Source organism: Tyto alba, unplaced genomic scaffold (assembly GCF_018691265.1).
Source record: "Tyto alba isolate M040663 unplaced genomic scaffold, T.alba_DEE_v4.0 Super-Scaffold_1, whole genome shotgun sequence".
Classification (NCBI taxonomy): domain Eukaryota; kingdom Metazoa; phylum Chordata; class Aves; order Strigiformes; family Tytonidae; genus Tyto; species Tyto alba.
This window is the reverse complement of record NW_024881261.1, coordinates 10,841,490-10,862,191: the sequence shown is the minus strand read 5'-3', so window position 1 is coordinate 10,862,191 and position 20,702 is coordinate 10,841,490. Positions and strand designations below refer to the sequence as shown.

The 20,702-nt window shown below is 35.0% G+C and overlaps 1 protein-coding gene across 6 annotated transcripts in view; it reads left to right on the top strand.

Moving 5' to 3' along the window:
* The window catches only part of VTI1A (vesicle transport through interaction with t-SNAREs 1A), a 298,773-nt gene that overhangs the window by 69,642 nt on the left and 208,429 nt on the right, over window positions 1–20,702 (top strand). The gene's annotated exons all lie outside the window — the stretch shown is intronic.

The following is a 20,702-nucleotide window of genomic DNA, read 5'->3' as shown; positions in this document are numbered from 1 at the left end:
CTTTCTGGAATGAGTTCAGCAAAGGGCTATGAAGAGAATTAAGGGACTTGAGCACCTTTCATATGAGGAGAGGCTTAGAAAGTTGACACTGTTTGACCTGGAGAAGAGAAGGCTCAGGGTGAGCTTAGCAATGTATATAAATAGCTAATGGGATGGAATGAAGAAGAGGGAGCGAGACTCTTCTCAGTAATGCCCAGTGACAGGACAAGAGGCAATGTGAAATTCCATCAGAACACAAGAAAATAATTTTTTACAGTGGGACTAGTCAAGCACTGAAATAGGTAGCCCAAAGTAATTGTGGAGTCTCTGTGAAGATACTCAAAATCCAGGTGGGCATGGTCCTGGCCACCTTCTATGTGAACCTGCTTGAGCAGGGCGTTGGACTAGGTGATCTCAGGAGATCCCTTCCCACCTCAGCCATTCTGTGATTCTGTGAGGAAGAGGAGGTGGAGGTGACAACCCTTAAATATCTATTCTACTTTATTTATGTGGTGTCTTTTCACAATTATGGATATGTATGTTGCTTATTGTGATGAAGCTGGATGATTTTAACCTCTGGAATAAGTCACATTTGGGTCTTTCTTATTACCTTAATCAGCAAAAATACATATACTATTTTAACCTGCCCCTGTGATCATCTAAGGATTAATCTGACATCACATAACTAATTTAATGCAATTTCACATTACCATTCCTGAAACTTACCGTGATAAATTGGAAGCTTTTTTCCTGTTTGCATCTCTAAATTGATAATCCCTTTCATCTTATGCACAGTTGTTCTTACAAGCTGAGATCTGTTGGAAGGTCTGACTTCCTTCTTTGAGCGGTGCCTCTGATTCATGGACTTCAGCAGTGTCTGAACAGGATGCCACTTATGTCACCATCTCTAAGAGACAATCCAAAAATGACTATCAGGCTCTCATAGTTTGTTTGCTATCATTTGTTGATACTGAGGATGCTTAAATCTATGCAGAAACCTCCTGAAGGGCTAAGCAAAGCCTTTAATATCTGGTAACCAGTTCCATAGTACTCAAGGCCTACTGTAAAGAGAAGAACATTATTCTGAATATTCATAGGGGTATGTTGCAAATTTAAGAGGCATTTGAGTAGCTGATTTGGTAGACCAGTAAGTTCATCAGAGCATTTGCCTGAGTTGTATGGCACAAACACACATGAGGATGTACAGACAAACCACCTGCTGTTTGAATCTTGAAGGTCTCTGTTGTTTGTACCAAGTAGGGGAAGTTTAAATAACAGCTGATAATGCTGCAAGGTGCACTCATCTTCTTTTTTTAATCAGAATACTGTTTTAAAAAATATTTCTTGCTGTTTTTCTGTTTTTATGTTATCATCTGCTTTGCTGGTAAGGAACAGCAAAGCAAGTTTAGAGCCTGGTTAGTAGGCGTTTCCAACACTACTCATTACTTATGATGATAGAGCTCAGTATTCTTAATTTCAGATCCTTTAGTCTGGCCATATATCCTTTGGATATGAGAAATATTTTTAAAATGCATGAAAATTGATGGTTTTAGACAAAAGGAGAGTCTGTTGAATTAATTCTGCTTAATCACAAAATTCTTCCCATTTTGGAAGGGGAATTTTCCTAATTCCTTTCTTCATGCTTGGATTTCCACAGCATCAGATTAAATTCTAGAACTTCCTTATTTTGCCTGTAGAGTGTAACATAGTAAGGTATCCCCTTCCTTGTTGAGTTTTAGATATGATTGCTTAGACAGGAGTACTTTGAATGAGGAATGGTTCAAAATGCTTCATTCATCTTCAGAGATAAAATTGGCATGCAAGTGTAAAAGACTGTCAAGAAGAGCAAATCTTGTGTAGAGGACCATTGTAATCTGCAGCGGAATTGCTTTCAGTAAGTTCTTCTCAATGGCCAGATACTTCCTAAGGAAAAAACATATAGTTTTCACCTTGTCTAATGACAATGTAAGAGAGAGATCCAACCATTGAATGTTGTCCAGGCTTTCATGGCAAAACTACATTACAGGTATTTTTTTTTTTTTTTTCCTTCATGATCCTTAGATATTTCTGTAGCTTTCAGATGCAATTTGATAAATGTTGAGCTTGACTCTATATGTGTTGATTATTGTCTATTATGCTGTGGCTCTGAATCTCTTAGAAATATCCGTGCTACTAGAAGAGTTAGTAGTCTGTGGGTAGTAGACCTATTCTTTGCACTGAATCTTAAAATTTTGTCTTGGCTTCAGTTTTTGTATCCCTTTTGTAATATGTAAACATGGTGTTTTAAAGAAAAGAAATCAAAAGAAGAAAAACTCTCTTGTTCCATTTACAGAAAATCCTTCTGAATTTCGACTTTTGGTTGCTTAAAATGTTATTTCCAATCCTCTTTACTCTTTGGGAATCCCAGGAATATGTAATTCTGAAACAGTTAAAGGAGAAGTATCTCTGAGCAGGAGACACAACAGCTTATTTCCCACCCTTGTGTGACATGAATAATTCTCAGTACTAAGGGGTCCAAGCAAATTTCAGTGGCTTTCACGTGTTGTAATGAACTACAGTCAAACCTCCCTTTCTGGACTGAGGCATAAATATAGATATGTAGTAGTAGCCTAGCTGACAGGCAGATGGTGAGACACGCTTCAAAGTATTGGCAGCCTTCTAGGTGGAAAGCAAATGAGAATCTCATTAGACAAAGAGGTGTGTTAATTTCTTTCTGAAATAATAGCAGTTATTGTCTCATCTGGATGCAGAATTGAGGGAATGTATCAGTGAAAGTATCAGCGAAAGTGTGTTAAGAAATGTTTGTAGAGGGATCCTGAAGGTAGGAGTCTTCAAGTTCAGTGACTTTAGCATGATTAGGGAACTATTTTTAAAACAACTCCAGTAGGTGTCTTGCCAGATGTGAGTAATGGAATTTGAGGTACTAGCACATTGTCCACAGCAGCATGCTGCAGGTTTGACATGCACCCCAAGCACCTGTCCTGAAGGACATCTCCCTTCATATTTCATGAGGTGGTTGTGCTGTTCTGGTGTCATAAATGAGATGCACACCAGAGCTTATATAAAATATATGAAACCATAAAAATTAGTATATCCACTAAAGAGATTCCTATCCATTAAGGTTGCCAGAGCTGGAGGCTGGCTTTTCAGGTAGACAATATAGTAAGTGTTGCTATGATCAAACTATAAAGTGTTTGCTCAGCTTAGAAAAAATTTAAATGGCTCTAAAATCCAATGTTAATTTAACAAAATAACAAACTCTAATGTTCATACACATAAGGCTCTGTTAGACTAGTGGAAAGTATATTGCTTCTTTTGTGTTGTAATTTTGTATACTTAGTAATTTGCTTGTATTATTTAATATCACTTGGACCTTCACACCTCTGTTCTGTCTTCAGGTACATGCATATTCCAATTACATTTAAGCTCCAAATAACTAAGAATATGGAAATGGTAACCAAGTTTTGAAAATCAGGACCTTGCTTCTAGTGCCCCTTGCTTTAAATAAAAAAAAGTCTATTCCTGTCCCAGATATTTACACTTAATATCCACCTGTTTCATCTCTAATGAATTATTCATACATGTATATGTGAATACTGTATGTAAAACCTTTCATTAGAGAAAGAGGGCTTCTGAGTTCTGGAGCATATACCAATATCTCCTCCTCAGGTGTTTCTTTGATATGCGAGAACATCTTTCTACTGAAATCTTAATCCAAAGTTTCTACAGTGAAATGAGTTTTTATGCAGTTTCCAGTCACCATCAGAGAAAGCTTTTTCATGATCCTCGTTTCTTCTACTAGCAACAGTATTTCATGTTTCATATATAATTTTTTTCTTTGCTGGCTGATTTCTATTAAAATCTGTTTATTGTTTCAGAAATTCATTTTGAAGTGGCATATTGCATTCCTACATGTTGAAGCCCTCTGCCCTTCTTCATAGTCCGGGCTTTAAAGTGGGGGGGAGGAAGAAATAGGGAGAGATTTTTGTTTCCAAGGATGTCAGGCCTCAGGAGTATCCCAGCTTGCACGGTCATGGAGGGGAAACATGTTCGGGTAGCGCTGCTGCCTGGTAACAGTCAGAAGCAGTATCAGGGGGCATGGCAAGACTAAACTACTTATATTCTATTTTTTAGTTTTTACAGTGCAGTTGTTGATACCAGCAAAGTGCTTATTACACTTTCAGTTTTAATATTGCTTGCTGGTTTGTAGCTTGTCCAGTCACCAAGATGCTCCCTCCGGCTTTGCATCTGCCACCTCCTCCCTCCTGGCCCTTCCGTCCGCCTTCCCTCCCTCTCACCAGCCTTCCCGGCTCTGACCTTCCTCATTCTAGTTCCAGATTTCTCTTTCATACTCTGTCTCTATTCAGATACTCCTGCACATATTTATTCAAATTCTGGCACCATCCTAATTTTCCTTAGTTCTGTGTTTCTTCTTAAAGATTCGATTCAGCAGTAGTATGGGCCTTGCATGTTCGTGGTCATGAAAAGTTCACCCAATAAACCACCTAACCTTGTCTAGTAGGGTTCAAAGTCTCTTCCCTCTGCTCAGCAGCCCTCTGCATTTGTGTGTGTTCTTTCAAATGTAGGATACAGATTTTTTTTAGTATATTAATATATTTACAAATAGATAAAGTGCTTACCATAAAGTAAGGAAATGGTGAATTTTTGTTATTTAAGTATTGTCCTCTAATTGCTTCAGAGTACTAAAAAAAATACTTTCCCAACTACTTTTTTTTAAGAGATGAGAAAAACTTAGTTTGTAGAGTTTTTCAGTTTGTGCAGTACTGTAACACCATTTCTGTTAAAAGCTTATCTTTTGGGTACTCAGCACCTTTCAACTGGAATTCCAATAAAATGAATGCTTATCTTTCACCTCAGTAGGTTTGGGATTATGCCATTAATGCAGCAAATAAAGAATGTCAAATCTGTTCAGTAGTACAGATTTGCTAAAGTATAGTAGGAAAGATAGTGATCCAAATTTGGCCATTTTGTCCCCTGTTCTGGAAGAAGTCCCAGGTTATTTTAATGTTCACTAATGTGCAGGAATTCCTTATTGTGCTACATATCATGGGACAACTCCCAAATATCATTGGGACAAGCATCCAGTTGAAGTAAGCTTGTTTAAGACTGATTTTTGGATGACTTCTTAAAGATAAATGACTTTTTGTATAACTCCTTAAAGCTACTTTATTATATGTAGTAGAAACATAGTTTTCAGATTGTGGATTTTTACTCCATGCTAGAATGATGGAAACATTTTGTTTCAGATGCCAATAACTTGATGCTTAAGTACTTCCCGTGTGGATTCCGGACAAATAATCATGCAAGCTGAAATCTGTATATATTCTCACAAATAATTTGCACTTGTCATAGAACACCTGTGAATAATATTAATATCTAAATAATAAACTGAACTCAGAAGATAACTTATAAAACATTATTTTACAAGCACTGTATTGGTCTACCTCTACTGTATAGACTGTTCCGCACAGAAATAACCTCTTACTGAATCACTGAAAACAGCATTTCAGTGTAATTTTCTTTGGTGCTGACCCTCTTTCTCTAATGTATTTACTGGTATAAGGTGGTGTTTACTGAGGAAGGTATTCATTGTAGCTTATTCCTAAGTCCATAGCAAAGCTTTTGAAGTCATCTTGTCTTCATAAAAATGTGAAGATTTCAAGTCAAGGTATGTGGTTATATTTTTTGGTCTGAAGTTACACTACTGTCTTCTTTCAATTTTGAAATTATTTAGCCTCAAGGAGGTTCCCCCCATGTGATAACATTTCAGAGTTTGTTGTCTAGTTCTGAGCAGGTAAAGCAAATAAAAGAAAGGAGGATAAAAATAAAAAGATAAATTAATAGTATCTGTTTTTTCCAGCAGTCCAAGTAAAGTCTCCAAACTACCTTTGTTTGGCAAAGAGGTAATGGAAAAAGCCACCACTTTGTCTTTCCTCCGTGTATATGTATTCTCCTTCCTCATATGCACAACACTTTCAGCCACCGTGCTTAGGTGTCTCTGAGAGATACCAGAATTTTATCTAACATAGGTTGTCTAGACAATGTATTGCAATAGGTGGACAAAAACTGTGAAGTCATGCCTTTAGCAAGAAAATGTTCAACTTGTGTTGGCCTGAGAAGCCCTCTGATCATGTTTCATATTCTCCTCGAGAATAATGAGTTGTAGAGAACTTATCCAAAAAGTTCAGATAGTTGGGAACTGCCGATTAGTCTTTAATTGGTAAAATTAAAATCCTGATACATTGTCCCTAGACACTATTCCCTTTTGCTCATGATTCCTTCTCTTTCTCCCATCCTATACTACAACCACTTTTTTGAACTTTCACCAAGTGAAATGAATTGATTCCAAGTGATGCTGTCTTGGTAATGACAGTCAGTCTGTTACAATCTTTAAAAGAGCTCAGCTGAATAGAATTGCAAGTCCACCTTTTGACTTTCAAATATATTAATACCCTGCTAATTTAATTACTTCATTTGGTGATTTAATTGTCCACAGAATATAAGATGTATATTTCATTAAAAAAGCAGACTTTGGTGAGTTACTATTCTGGATGCCTAAGTAAACAACATGATTTTCAATAGTTTTTAACAGATTTTTCAATACATGGGGCATGGCTGAATTTGCATGGTATGAGGTCTTGTTGGGCAAAGACTCTTTGTATTACAAGTTATACCAAGAAAAAAAGTTGATGAGTTTAGACTTGACAAAATAAAATTCACCCTAGGTTTCTTTTTTTTTTCTATTTACTGTTTGAAGCCTTCTACCTCTACTTCCTGTTGGGCTTAGCTGTGTTTTCCTCCAATTGCACTAAAGAAAGGTTTAACATTAAAAAATACATCTGTATTGAACATGCTTTTCTGAGTAAAGTCAATATCAAAAGGTTTTCATGGTAGATCATTTTTCAAGTGCAGTATTCTGCCCTTTTAGAACTTAAGACTGTGGAGTTATAGTTATACAAATACCATTTTGGTATTTTTTGGTAGAAGTATGGGGCAAGAAAAGCCGAAACTTCTGTCCTGAAGCGAGACATAAAAGCAGAGAATTGAAAAACATTGTTCTCACCCCAGTATGGGATGATTGAAAAGCAGTTTATCTAGGTATTTCTTCATATAGTTCAAGTCATACTGTACTATTTTATGATTTTACTACCCTACTTATAGAATATATTTTCTCCTGTAATTACTGGCACTTATAGTAAAAAAAAAAATTATCAAATTGATGTGTGTGCAGACATGCGAATTTGGTAAGTACTGATCAAGTACTGAAGTCAGGAGTGCAATGTAGGAAGCTGTTTACTGTCTAGCTTGATTTCATGTCAGAGTGAGTTCAACTGCTGATCTGCAGTACTGGTCATCTTTCTGAATTAGCACACTAATTTTCTCTGAGCTGTTAGAGCCTTGTTTTGAGAAACTACTGCTAGTTATTGGCTACCAGCTGTTGTAAGGAACTGTAGACCCACAAATTTGTTGTTCATGGTTTTGAAAACTACAGTTTCACAATTTTATATCAGTCTATCATAGGCCACATGCACATCAGTCCATTCTTGTTTCTGTAAATCTTTTCTTGGATGAAGGGTGCCTTTTTGTTTTCTTCATATTAACTCATCTAGTTTAATGGAGGGTCCTACTGGTGCTGTGATTTTGTATTCCTTCCATATTTTGCAAACTCTTCCCTTGCTCCTAATTTCCAGCATCAGCTGTCTGTCACATTGTGGTTGGTTTCCTGCCATTTGGTATTTACCTCATATTATTTCACTAGCTCCAAAAATGTAAATGTAAAATTTTATGGGATATTTTATACTCTTGGCCTAATCATCACAATTGTAATAAATGCTCATGGTTGTAAACATGCCCAGTTATTGATAGAGCATAAATATTTATATATTGAATTGCAAGTGTATGTGTGTCCACATGCATTCATATGCATGCTGGGGAAGAGATATTGTCTATTTTGCTTAGTACGGTTCCAGAGAGGTTTGCAAGATAAGAACTGGTTCCATGAGTGAGATCTAGCTCAGTGTAATGATGTCAGTTGGAATCTAGGTATCATGAGTAGCTAATTGTTGTGGTTTGCATTTTTGTGAAAGAAATCACACCATTTACATTGTGTAACTTGCAAAGATAAACATTGGTGCAGAGGTAATCTCTTAATCTGTTTGGCTGTTCTCTACTATGATGAACTTTTCCATATTTTATGGCCTCTGTGACTCTATAAATGTGAAGATCTTGGAGTGTTCGTGTATTTGTGGATTTGGTTCCTGTTTAGCTCTCTTGCAGGATCTTGACAGCATGCAAAACAGTTAGATGAAGAGGGTTGTTCAGTCTTTCCTTTTTTCATTATTCACATAGATGCAATAATTCTATGTTTTTATTACATGTGTCTTGAAAGTATTAATCTGATTTTTGTAATTGAGTGTTGTAAGATTTCCATGTGTTGAATGTCTTGACACTTGACTGCTACAATAGTTGTCTGGAATGCCATCTTGAGAAATTTTGTGAAAATGACTGATCATATTTGCTTTATCCTGTATTTAAGTGCTTTTGCCGTTTTCTTTTGTTGCCATATTTTTCAGTAGTGAAAGATCAAATAGAGAAGTGTTAAGAATTAAAATTAGATACCACTTTTTATTTTCATTATTTTAATTTTTAAATATTAACTTTTTTCAATTTTATGGGGAGGATATATTTTAGATACAGTCTAGAAACTATGATATTTTCTTCAATGAGTTTAAAATGATGAATCAGTGTCTTGCACAAATGTTAATGAGTCAAGAGGAGGGATTTTTATTGCATACACCATGAAATATTCTACACAACAAAAATTCTAATGTAAGCATAAGCTTTATAAATATGTCATGTATTAAGTATTTACCATAAGTATTTATAGTAGAGTAAATGTTAATTTTAACACTGCCCCTAACCCAGGAAGTGCAGAAAAAAAATGTTACTTTCTTGGACTGGGTTGTGGTAAGTTAAGAAGTAGATTAATTGTTACAAAACGAGCAAGGTGGCTCTACTGTTTTAAGTTCATATGAAAGTGGGACAGGATGAAACTTAATTCAATAAAAAAAAATCTAGGATTCAGAATCAAATATAATAAATTATGAACGTGAAGTTAGGATTTATTATCTTTTCCTGAATTAATTATTCAGGTAAAGTACCTAAATCAGATGGAAAAAAAGCGATAGTCGATTATAGATGTGCCTTACCATTTTCTGAAGTAATTTCAGGCACTTAACTCCATCTTTAGAGAAAAAACGTATAAAGACTAGTAAAACTCTGCCCCACAGAAATGGAAATAACACTAAATTTGTGGAGTAAGTTCATCATTTGTAAATGTAAAATATGCTTGGATGAACTTCACTGTTTTCCCCATGTTAACGACAATTTTTTTGAGTTTCTTTATTCAGCTACTAAAAAATGAAATAATGTTTGTAACCTCCTTTTTCCAAGAAATTTGCTTCAAATTAAAAAAAAAAATCACATTAACAAGTAAAAGAATATTCCATAAGCTACACATCCCTTAAAGAAATATATGGAGGTATGGCATATCCTCCTGACTACTCAGAAAGGAAAAAATTGAGTTTGAAAGGTTTTACTTTGGTGGGAATTGCCATTTTTTAATGACTGTGCAAACAGACTGAGTGTTTCATTAAGAAAGTAATTTAAACTAGTGGTTCAAAATAAGATTGACTGCAGTTATTTAATTGCAAGTTTTTACTTCTGAATTAAATCAAATGTGTATACCTTTATGTTTGTAAAGAGCAATGCTTACTATTTTACTTCATTTTCCACTTGCATACAGTTATTTGCATAATCATATTTTTTAAAACATTTTAAAAACTTAAACCATTCATAACAAACAAGACCTTTTATTCATCTGTAATGCTCTGCATAACACACTTGCACCATTTGATACACATTTTGTCTGGGAGCTACTATGTTTTGGTAGCAAACAAATATTTTAATATTTACCTTGTAGATTTATGAATCTTGAGGCAAAATTTTGATATGGTCAGGTAAAATATTGAATTGACACTGGAAATAGCTTTATATTGTCTCCTGTTGTATTGAATCTTTGCTTGCTCAAATACTCAAGAAAAGTCATATTGCCAAAAACCCAATGACCCATGTTCACTCCTATCTACAACGCAGGTCTAGAGTCTAAGTATTAATAGTTTTAGTTCTGTGTAATTAGTGGACTATCAGTCTTTCTCTTACAACATTTTCATGCATAAAATACCATTTTCTTCTTTGCATAATGATAAAAAGTTCTTAAATTGTAAAGTTCTGCAAATGTGCTGAATATTAAAGTTTTCTAGTATCTTTGTTAGCCATTTTAAATGCTTGCCGGTAATGCTCACACGGTACCTTTTTTGTGCTGTAATTTTAGTAGTATCTCTTCACACAAATATGATTCTGTAGAAATCTAATATGTAACTTCCATATTTTGAGATGTTATGTTACTGACCATTTGTTATAATGGAGTATCTAGCTGCAAAAACACCTGTATGGGCTTGGTATTTCCCGAAATGTATTTCCATCCCAGTCATTTTCCAAGTGTATGCTAGAGCTTCATGGATATTTGTCTGTGTAAATTATCAGGAGAGTAATTGCTCACTTCTAATTTTTCTCTAGACATGTGAACGCTTGAGTAACAAACTACAAATCAGAAGAAAACTTAGTGTGATTTTACAAGGGTCTGATCCAGAGTTTATTGAAGGCAGTAGGAAAGTTTCTGTTGATTTAGCTGGAGATCATGTTGGAAAGAATGAGGCTTAAGAAAAATCAGGAAGTCCACAATTGTTATTTGGCTACTTCTTATTAGCTTTATTTTAATTTGGTAAAATACGTTAATGTCCACTTGATATTGAGTAGAATTTAAAATGGATTAATTTTTGGTGTTGGGAAATAATACCATGAATGACTATTCTATACTTGGGAGACATTAATTTAGGAACTGTAGATACAGTTCATGAAACCAATACTTCTAGATTAATACAAGGTTTTGAGTGTTTGAAAACTTTGAAAATGATCCAAGTAGACTCTGTTCTTAACTTTTAATGTTTTGGGCTTTTTGTATCCTGTCAAATACAGTGTATTCTTATCTCCAAAGATTAAATTTGCCCATTTTGCCTATGTAATATTTATATATGGACAGGAAATAGAAGTCAGTATCCAGATTTGTTGACCCCTGAGATATAATATTGACCTCAGTGAGTATTAACTTCTCAGATCAATAAATGCTGTTATTGACCTCAAAGAAAAATCAATAGCAGCTTGTTAATTTGCAAACTATGACTGCAAGAAAATGGTACACATTTTGTTCTTCATTATCACCTATTTATATCTATATTTTAACGCCTTCAGTATTTCCATCTAGAGATCATCATGTCAAAACATTTCAATCCCAGCTGTTAGAAGGTTGGGGAGACAGGCATTATACATTATGGAATAATTGATGAGCAGTACGTGTTATTTCCCATATCTCATGAAAATAATACCCTGAACAGTACTATATCACCTGTGTTATTTTCCTTTTTTTTTTGATAGTCCAGTTCATTTAATTTCATTTTCTCTGGTGCACTTCATCAAAACATTGTATAAAAGTACTATATTTTAACTGCCAAAAGAACATTTCTACATGAATAATAAGGGGGATGAAAGACTGACTACAGGAAACGAGGAGACAGAAAGTGATCACTGTAAAAATCGTAATTAATATACAGTAGATATTTACTATTTGCATAAGGATGACAGGTTTCTAGGCAAGAATCTGCTCTGCAGCAGTCTGAAATATAACTGTGACTATGTAACAAAGAAAAGTTTTAAATGACAAAGTATTAGTGGATAGGTGTTGTTTTGTATCATAACAGGTTTTGTATATAAACACTGAAATGTCAGGTTTTACATAGTTTGAAATGCCTAAAAAATGCCTATTGCTGAAATTCAAATGTCATAACAGTTCTTCTGCATATATATCACTTTGATATTTAAACTTAAAAACCTCATAAATGATTTAATATGACTTTGGCCTTGTTATGATCTGACTGCCAAAAAAGGCAGAGGCTGATTTTTATCTGGTCTGGGGAGTAGTGTTTTCATTTACAGAAGACAAAGCACAAGTCTGTCAGCCTTTTACAGTCATTAATTCTGTCTGATACATCTGCAGTGATCTTGGCAAACTGATTGCTGTGTTTAGAAAACTTTTCCTTCATTAAATGATAACGTGAGAGGTATTAAAATACAAAAATAAGGCAACAGTTTAATCTTTACAGTAGCTGAAGTGACTTCAGGTTTTTTGCTAGTTTGATGGCCCTATGGTTTTAATATCATGAGCTCCTAGAACTTAATTTGTGCACCCATGTTATCCTCTTGAGAGACAGAGTCAATGATATTATTCTATAGATAGGCAGACCAAAGCATAATGAGGTTAAATTAAATAAATTATTAAAAAAAAAAAAAAAAAAGGCAGCACCAAGCTAGATTAATCTCTGAGGTTCATATAAATGGGGCCAGTGCGGATCTGGAAAGATGTTTGTGATGATTATGCAGTATCTTTTCTGTCTTACAGAAGTAGTCCTGAATGGTCAGGAAGAGTTGTATCTATAAACCTGTATAGACATCCCAAATAGTGGGAACAGTTTCTCCACTTCTCTTTTTATCTTTTGAGTAATTTTAGAGTAACCAAGGATTTTGGATCCCTCTACAAGAATCGAAAACAGAAGTGATGTGGGAAGGTGGCAGTTTTGAGGAGGATGGAAAGTTCATAGTCACACTGCAGGAGTAGGGAGATCATATCAATTTTACACTCTAGGATTATCTCTTTTCAGCCCACACAGATTAGAGGGCAGCGCCCAGGTGTTCAAAGTGCCAAACTCTCTGTGGTATATAAGAATTTTAGTAGTAGAACTGGGAATAAAGTCTGGGGCAACCAGACAAACTCTTGGTTGTGAGCCAAATGTGGCTCCTTGATTCTGCAGACCACTTGTTTTTCAGCCTGGAAGTTATTTAGTCTGCTCGAGAACACTATGCTACAGTGGCTGGATTGCAATGTGGCCCCAGGTCTCAGGATTACAGAATGTTCTCATGGTGCCTTAATGGCTCTCTGGCACCTGGGTATTCTCTGCTCTTCAAGCATTATCTTTAAGGTGTACTGAATGTCAAGAAAAAGTCTTATTCAAATTCCCAGGTCTCTGCTATGAATATCTAATACTTTATTTTCCCTTATAATATTCTCTGTAATCACTAGAACTGTTTACTTAATTGATGAGAAGCTCTAAGGACTGATACTAGGTCTAATTTACCCGAAAGAGAAGATATTCTAATATAATCCACAAATTTTTAATTTTTAAACAGTCTTGTTCAGAATCCACCTTATGTGGTATGTCAGAAGCAGTTCAGTTTATAACTAAAATCACTGAATTTAACTTCTCAATAGATGTCATTGATGGCGGAGTTACTGATTTCCATAATTGAAACATTTTGAGATTTTGCACTAATGGTCAGTGGGGCACAAGCTAGTAATGTTATGAGATGAGATGTTCTGCTTAGCCTCTTTGTGAATTACTTTTACTCTCCACATTTTGCTTTATTAAGGGAATTTTCCATTTACTTCCTATTTTGGGAAAAAGTCTCTGCGATATTAAAGTATATAAAATATTTGATGACATAAAATGGATCTATTTTAGTTTGATAAACTAGAAATATGCTGTGCTGTGAGGGTCATAGCTTATAATACATACTGTTAGTACTTTTTCATTTTTCTATATTAGGAGATTAGTGAAAAATAAGCTCTATCAATTAAGTTTTATTGCAAAATTATCTTCAGATGTACAGCAGTGAAGATGATATTGAGTGATAACACTAGAGTGGATTTTGTATAAAGCAATTACAGCTTGAAAACTGCAATCTGAATGAAAATATTGCTCAGGGTTTTTTGTAATCTAGCATTAATACCAAAAAACTCTTCCTTTAGAAAGTGTTTAAATTACCTCTATTAAACACAAGACATTCCTAAGGTGTTCATGTGTGCTATTGACTGAAAAATACTTTACTGATACCTGGTTTCACTCCTCATGCTTTGGCAAATCTGTAAAGTACATATAAACGTACGGTTCCACCTCTTAAGATTCTTATATGTTTATAGTATTACTATGTTTTCCTAAAGATATTACTTTGTTTATATGAATAACATAGTTCTTAATTCAGAAAATATTTTCTGTAGATGTACTTCAATGCTATGAATATTCTTCCATTCTTAAAAGCAATGATTTACCCTGAGAGAAGAAGCAAGCCCTTTTCGCAGTATAATGTAATACATATAGCCACATGTTTCCTTGACATGTTATTCTGGAGTTGAAAATGCATTGAGCTTTGCAAAATGATTTTCAAGAACTTCAGAAGTGCGTTGTTTAATTCTTCTCATAAGGAATGAAATCTATATGAATGCTCAAATCATTCCTATTCTGCCATCCCACCTTTGGTGGGACAGGCAGCCCCTCAAAGCAGGGCTTTGTTAATTTAGAAAAACAAATCAAATTGTTCAAGAGCCACAACACAGTTCAGTTCCTATTTATGACATAGGGAATTTTGCATGTAGCATTCACTACTTGTTTTGGATTAGCATAATTCAAAATGTTTTATTGAGTGCATGTACAAGAGAAGTAGTTCTGTAGAACACCCGATTTGGAATGAAATGAACAGTATCTTAAGGAGGGTCAAATAATTTCAGAAGTGTATCAGTTGTACTACAATGTTTCACTGTACATAAATAGTTTGTGGTTCTGACCAAATCTCCAGTGATGCCAGCATGAATCAAGACAATTGAGTCAAGTGGTTACAGGTTTCCATCCTTTCAAATTGATCAAATTGAAATAGCCCATTAGGAATTGATTTAAATCAGTTTAGATAAGCTCAGTCTTAGTCCTGGCCCTTGAGGCTTTGGCTACTGAAAGTTCACTTGAAGCTGGACATATACCAGCTCCACAGGCCATCAACTTTATTAGTGTGAAGATAAGCTGATTAGATCTTGTCAATCAAAGGTGCCAATATCTCAATTGAGTGTCTCTCCAAGTCTTTCTCTAGTTCTTTGTTGCCCGCTTCAATGCCTTAAAAAAAAAAAAAAAAAAAGACAGAGCAAGAGCAAGCAAGAGAGAGAGATGTGTGGTATGCATCCCCCTGGTTGTCACCAAGCGGGGTGCAAGGGTACTGTGATGATGTGATGACTATATTAAAGAGGACATCAATTTGTTTTAAAGTGTTTTGATTTTTTATGGTGGCATTAAGAGAGAGAACATTGTGGCTGCAGCTTTACTAGAAAGCAAAGAGTTCTAGAAGGAAAAAAAAAAAAAAAAGTGTTTCTTTGAAACCTACAGGGTCTTTGAGTCTTGCTGTGCCAATGGGCGCTTAAGTGCTCCTGTAACTGGCATACTCTGATCCACCACCAGCTTAGGTACTATTCTTCTTTCCAAATTATTAATTTATATAAAATTTAAAAAGCTGTGAATATTTAATCCTTGCAGATTGTAATTGTAACAAATATTGTAAATATTTGTTAAATATAGCCTGTTTGGGAAATGTTTGGTTATGCCAATAATGAGCATGATATATTGTAACAGTCTAGGAAATTACAGCAGGAATTAAGGTCAGGTTAGAACACACAGTGATCATCTCTCTGAAAATGAAGCTATGTATGCATTGAATAAATACTTGCAGATATTTACATCTCTGCTTTGTAGGGGGAAAACCAGATAAACATAACATCAGCTGTAAAAATCTAATAGTGCAGTGTTTCAGCTTTAGGCTTCATCATATAGTTAAAGATGGTATAGAGGAAAACTGGGCTTTTGTTCTTCACATCTGAAGTTTGCTCACACCATGCCTCCCTCATACTTCAAATGCAAACAACAGAAGCCCGTCCTTTTCTTCCGTCACCCTACACTCACCACCCAATGAAGGCTGGAGCTACAATGCTGCAGAACTACATTGCCACACTGGATTATCTCTTTATCAGTTATTCTTCACTCCACTGTATCAATTTTCCACTAACCAATCAGACACTCCTCTTAGAAAAGACTATTTGACTATTTCTTCTAGATAAATGTATTTATAGCCACACCAATCCACACAGGCAGCTCACATCCTATATGTCTTTGAGACAGAAAGGGAAATACTTGCTCCTTCTAGGAGACTTCAAGTGTGTCCCCTCTAGTTAATGCTGCTATTTGGAGATATTCCAGGAAAAAAAATCTAGTATTTGTGTGAAGATTTTAATTATTCACTTGGGTACTGGAGTTCAGATAGAACTTTGTTTTATGTTGCAAACTGCAACACTGTGTATTTACATAGAATGGAAAGATGCTCCTTTCTAGTCTCACCTTTGCTTCCTGCCAGTCATTCTTGCCAGCTCCCTGCTCAGTCTCCATGTGGAGGTGAAGTTAACAGCCAACTGTAGCACAAGGAGGATACTGTAACAGTAAGGTGTCTGCATTATTCAAGTAGGAGTTTTCTTTTGCCACTCCTCAAAAAAGATAAGAAGTTCCAAACAAGTTTAAAGACATTTACATGGAAAGAAATTGTAGGGAGAATAGCCTTATTGCCTTATTGTAGCTAATTAGAATTCCTCTGTGTTTAGATGGGGTTGTTGAGCTGCGGTGGTTTGAGTTGTTTTTTTTTCTTTGTTTACTACACCGTTAACAGCTCTTATGCTGCAGTTACAGTCAATCGGAAGAAACTGTTTTTTTGAGAAGTTATTGAGGGAAATCTATCTAGCAAACCACTAATCAAATGCCACACACTTTTCCACTAGCTACTTCCCATACTGAAATCACTAACTCATTGTTTAAAAGCCTCATTTTGAAGGCTAAAAAGAAATGCATTGGAGTTCCAACTTGCCCTTTGATTGATCTACCTTACCTTCATTAGTCATATTTTTTCAGACTGATATTTGTTTCTGATGTAGTCACCTTTGAAACCCATTTTTTTTACTGGTTGTGTGGAACTGCGCAGCATGGAACTGAATTGACAGTATAAAAAACATGGTGATAATATTTAATAATAATGTAGTATTTCTCAATAAGACTGGATAGTATGGTCCTGACTTCCAAAATAATTTGTACATTATTAAAAATAGGGTGTGCTCAACTTGAAATTATAGATAGATGGAACATATGTTTTGTCTTGGCAATTCCTAGTGTTAAAGAACAGTTTTACCTCTTTCAATCAAGTAGCAAGTGAAGGATCTGAGCTCTGTCTTGATGGCTGAGCCTAATGTAGTTTTATTGTTGTGTTTATTTCAGCAGAACCTTCAGTTAATACTTAAATTCAGCTTATTATAAGGCCAGAGATGAGAGTAAATACAATTTCTAGAAAGATGCATTAGCCAAATAAGCAGGGCTTTTTTTACTCCAGGGCTACTGAAGTTATTTGAAGTTTGCATCATATGTGTACTGTATTTGGGGATGAGTGTGCCTAATGAAAATTATATATGCTTGTAAACATCCTTCCACTATTATTTAATAAAAGCAAATCTAGAACATTGCTGGAAGGACTTGTATGTTAAGGCTCTCTTTGACAACAGATTTGTAATATTCTTATTGAAAGTGCTTAGAAGTCATTTAAGGAGGGTCTGTAACTTTGAGGACACCATCTTGAGGGAATAGTTTCAATGTAGTGACTCAGTTTTTGACATTAAAAAGAAGCTGGCAGTGCTTAGGTTTTGTTTATTTTTTTTCCTTTGGAAATTTTATTGTTAAACAACCAAGAAACCCATTCAGTTCATGGCATTGTTACCACTCAGATGTGAAAGCTTGAAAATATCTTCATCACTACACTCCTTTTCCATTGTATTTGTTTCTTTTCCTTTTTTTTTTTTTTCTTTCTTTTTTCTCTTTTTCTCTTTTCCTCTTTTAGAAGAAAGACTTTTCATCACTGGTTATTTCATAATCAGTTGATGAATATGTTTCAGTGAGGTAATATAAAGTAAAAAAATAAGAACTGGAATTAATTACTCTGTGTACATGTACTCCTTTCTCAAAGTTCCCCAAGCTATCTTCTAGAGATATTTACTGACTATGTATGTGCTGATTAGTTTACAGAGTATATTGCATATATGACACTAGAGGCCAGGTTAAAAGTATCATCGGAGAACTATCAAACACGCAAGCAAAGATGGTTTAGTATTAAAAAAAAAAAAAAAAAAATCAATATTTGTTTTATGTTCTTCCTTGGAGGTTAGTCCATCTTCAAGCATTAGAGGGCCACAAGCATCCATTTTCCCTGTTTACCCTGCAGCTTGTCCATTTTCTAACCAGGGAGAAATGTAAGTGAATATTGGAAAGTAGAGTTATGATTGCCTAAGATTCCTTTTTAGAGGACTCTTGCTTTTAATGAATTTGACAGAAAATGTAATTCAGAAAAAGTCCTCACTTTTTACTTTTAAAAATCATATTATCGAAATGTGAAGTAACGTAACTCTGCTTTTAAACAACATACAGATGTCTTTGATCTCTACATTTTGGGAATTCTTATTAGCTTAAACACAATCACTCAGGAAAAGTCCTATACGAAGGGATGATTTTTCTTAAATGGGGGAAAAAAAAATGAAAACAAAAAAGGGAGAGAGAGGAAAAATCTTTTCCAGTTTCTTCCCTGAGGCTGAACTGTTTATCACTTCATCCTTGTTCGATAGAAGTGAATTTTATAATAAAATTTTCCCTAATCGGGCTCTGTCAGTGAGGTGTCTTATCGTGGGGAGGAAAATGACACCGATCCTATCGAAAAACAGAGACGATGTCACAGTGTCCCCAATCACAGCTACTCAGCTTCCATATCTACCTTCTCCACAAACACCAAGCACTGCTTTTTCATAAGAACATCAAAACCTAGCGAAGTCATTAAAATTGCACCCGCGTAGAGTTGCAGGGATCAGCCGCACTAGCGCAAAATGGGATGTGGGAAAACAGACTCTCTAAATGTGCTAATTCCATTGTCACGTGTTTACGGCTTAATTTTAATCAGTTAAAAAAGCCACACATTGCAATAAATTGGCATTATCTTCTGTGACACCAGAGGACACAGTTGGTTCAAGGATTTAGAGGGTCGCTGGCAACAGTATATAGTGTTACAGACAAAGTATTTTTACGCTTGAACTACGGTAGCTAAGGTGCAATCCCCAGTTAAGACTGCAAACAAAGACTATAACCCACACAGTACTAAGTTCAACATGCAGACCACCTTCAGCCTGGAGACAGTGTAGAATGCTAAACTGAATATTGCTGAAGAACATTTTCTAATTTAATGGTTAAAGGTAATTTGTTGGCCAGTATAATTGAGGTTGCAGTTCAGTAGCATTCTCTTATGCATTCTGTACCATAGTGAAGAAAGATATATTGGAAAAATCCCTTTGCATTCAGTTTTTAAGCTAATGGTGCTTGTTTACACGGTGCCATTAGGTTTCTTCCTCAAAACTATGCATTGCATTTTCTATTCCTTTACTCACAGAAATGTAGGTAAATCAGCCAACATGAACTGAAACATGATAGTAGTAATACTGCTGCTTCCAGTGAAAGGTTTATGGAAAGTTTAAGTTTTCTAATTAGGTAGTATCACAGGTTACATGAGAATTGTACATGGTAACCATCTCTACTCCTCCCATTTTCTTTCTTTTCCTTCCCCCCTCCCTTCTAGACTTGTTCTTTCACTTGAATATGGCTGATCAAAATGTTTATAAGCAGCAGGAGAATTATTTTCTGTAAAGCAATATGATCTAACTAATAAACATCCATTTCAATAAAACCATGTCTGTAAAAGTGGTCTAGATTTATTTCAATGAATCAAACATGAAAAATGTGTGTGACCAGTTTAATTCTAGAATGAACAAACAGAAAGCAACCAAAGAAATAGTTGGAGTAGGAATTCAACTTTTACTGAATAGAAAGCTCCTTTCAGGGTGTGAGCACATCCATAGCCGAACACAAATGTCTATTTGAAACAGCACTAAAGAGCACTACTAAATAAGTACACAAAGTCATTACTGCAAGAAACAAGATGTGTTTAGTGTAGGAGACAGGTCATCACTCTGCTGTTTCCAGCATTTGATATTTTGGCTTGGACAATTTAGTGCCAAGTATGTAGCATATCATTTCCATGCATTCTGAGCCCTACAAGATCTTCAAAAATAAACATGAAAATGGCCAAAGAAACTATTAACAGTCAGCGAGGAACAGAATTAGCAAATAAAGTAAAATTAGTATGTGGATCTCTTTTACATATAGAGAAATAGGGTCATTTGACATACTTGGAAACAAACCTGCAAAACTGTTTTAGATGGAAAACAAAGGGACAATGTTATCAGAGTTTGAGTTAAATCCAAGATTTTTTTCATTAATTGCATGTTTATAAAAAAAAAGAGATGCAAACAATGAAAAATCAAATCCATTAAATATGTAAAAAATATTTTACTCTCTACCAATTAACTTGTGAATAAATAAATGATAACCTGAAACAAGTTTACTGTCTGATTTTTCTGAATTTGATATCTATTTCTGTGCTTGCAATTTCCTTACTGATTTAGGTTTGTAACATGATGCAGGCTGTCTTTTTTGTACTTCTTACCTGTTTAAACAGCTTGAGTAAATATGCGGGGTCATTTTATTAGAATAATAGAAAAAAAGAATTGAGTGCAAATATAAAACACTGTT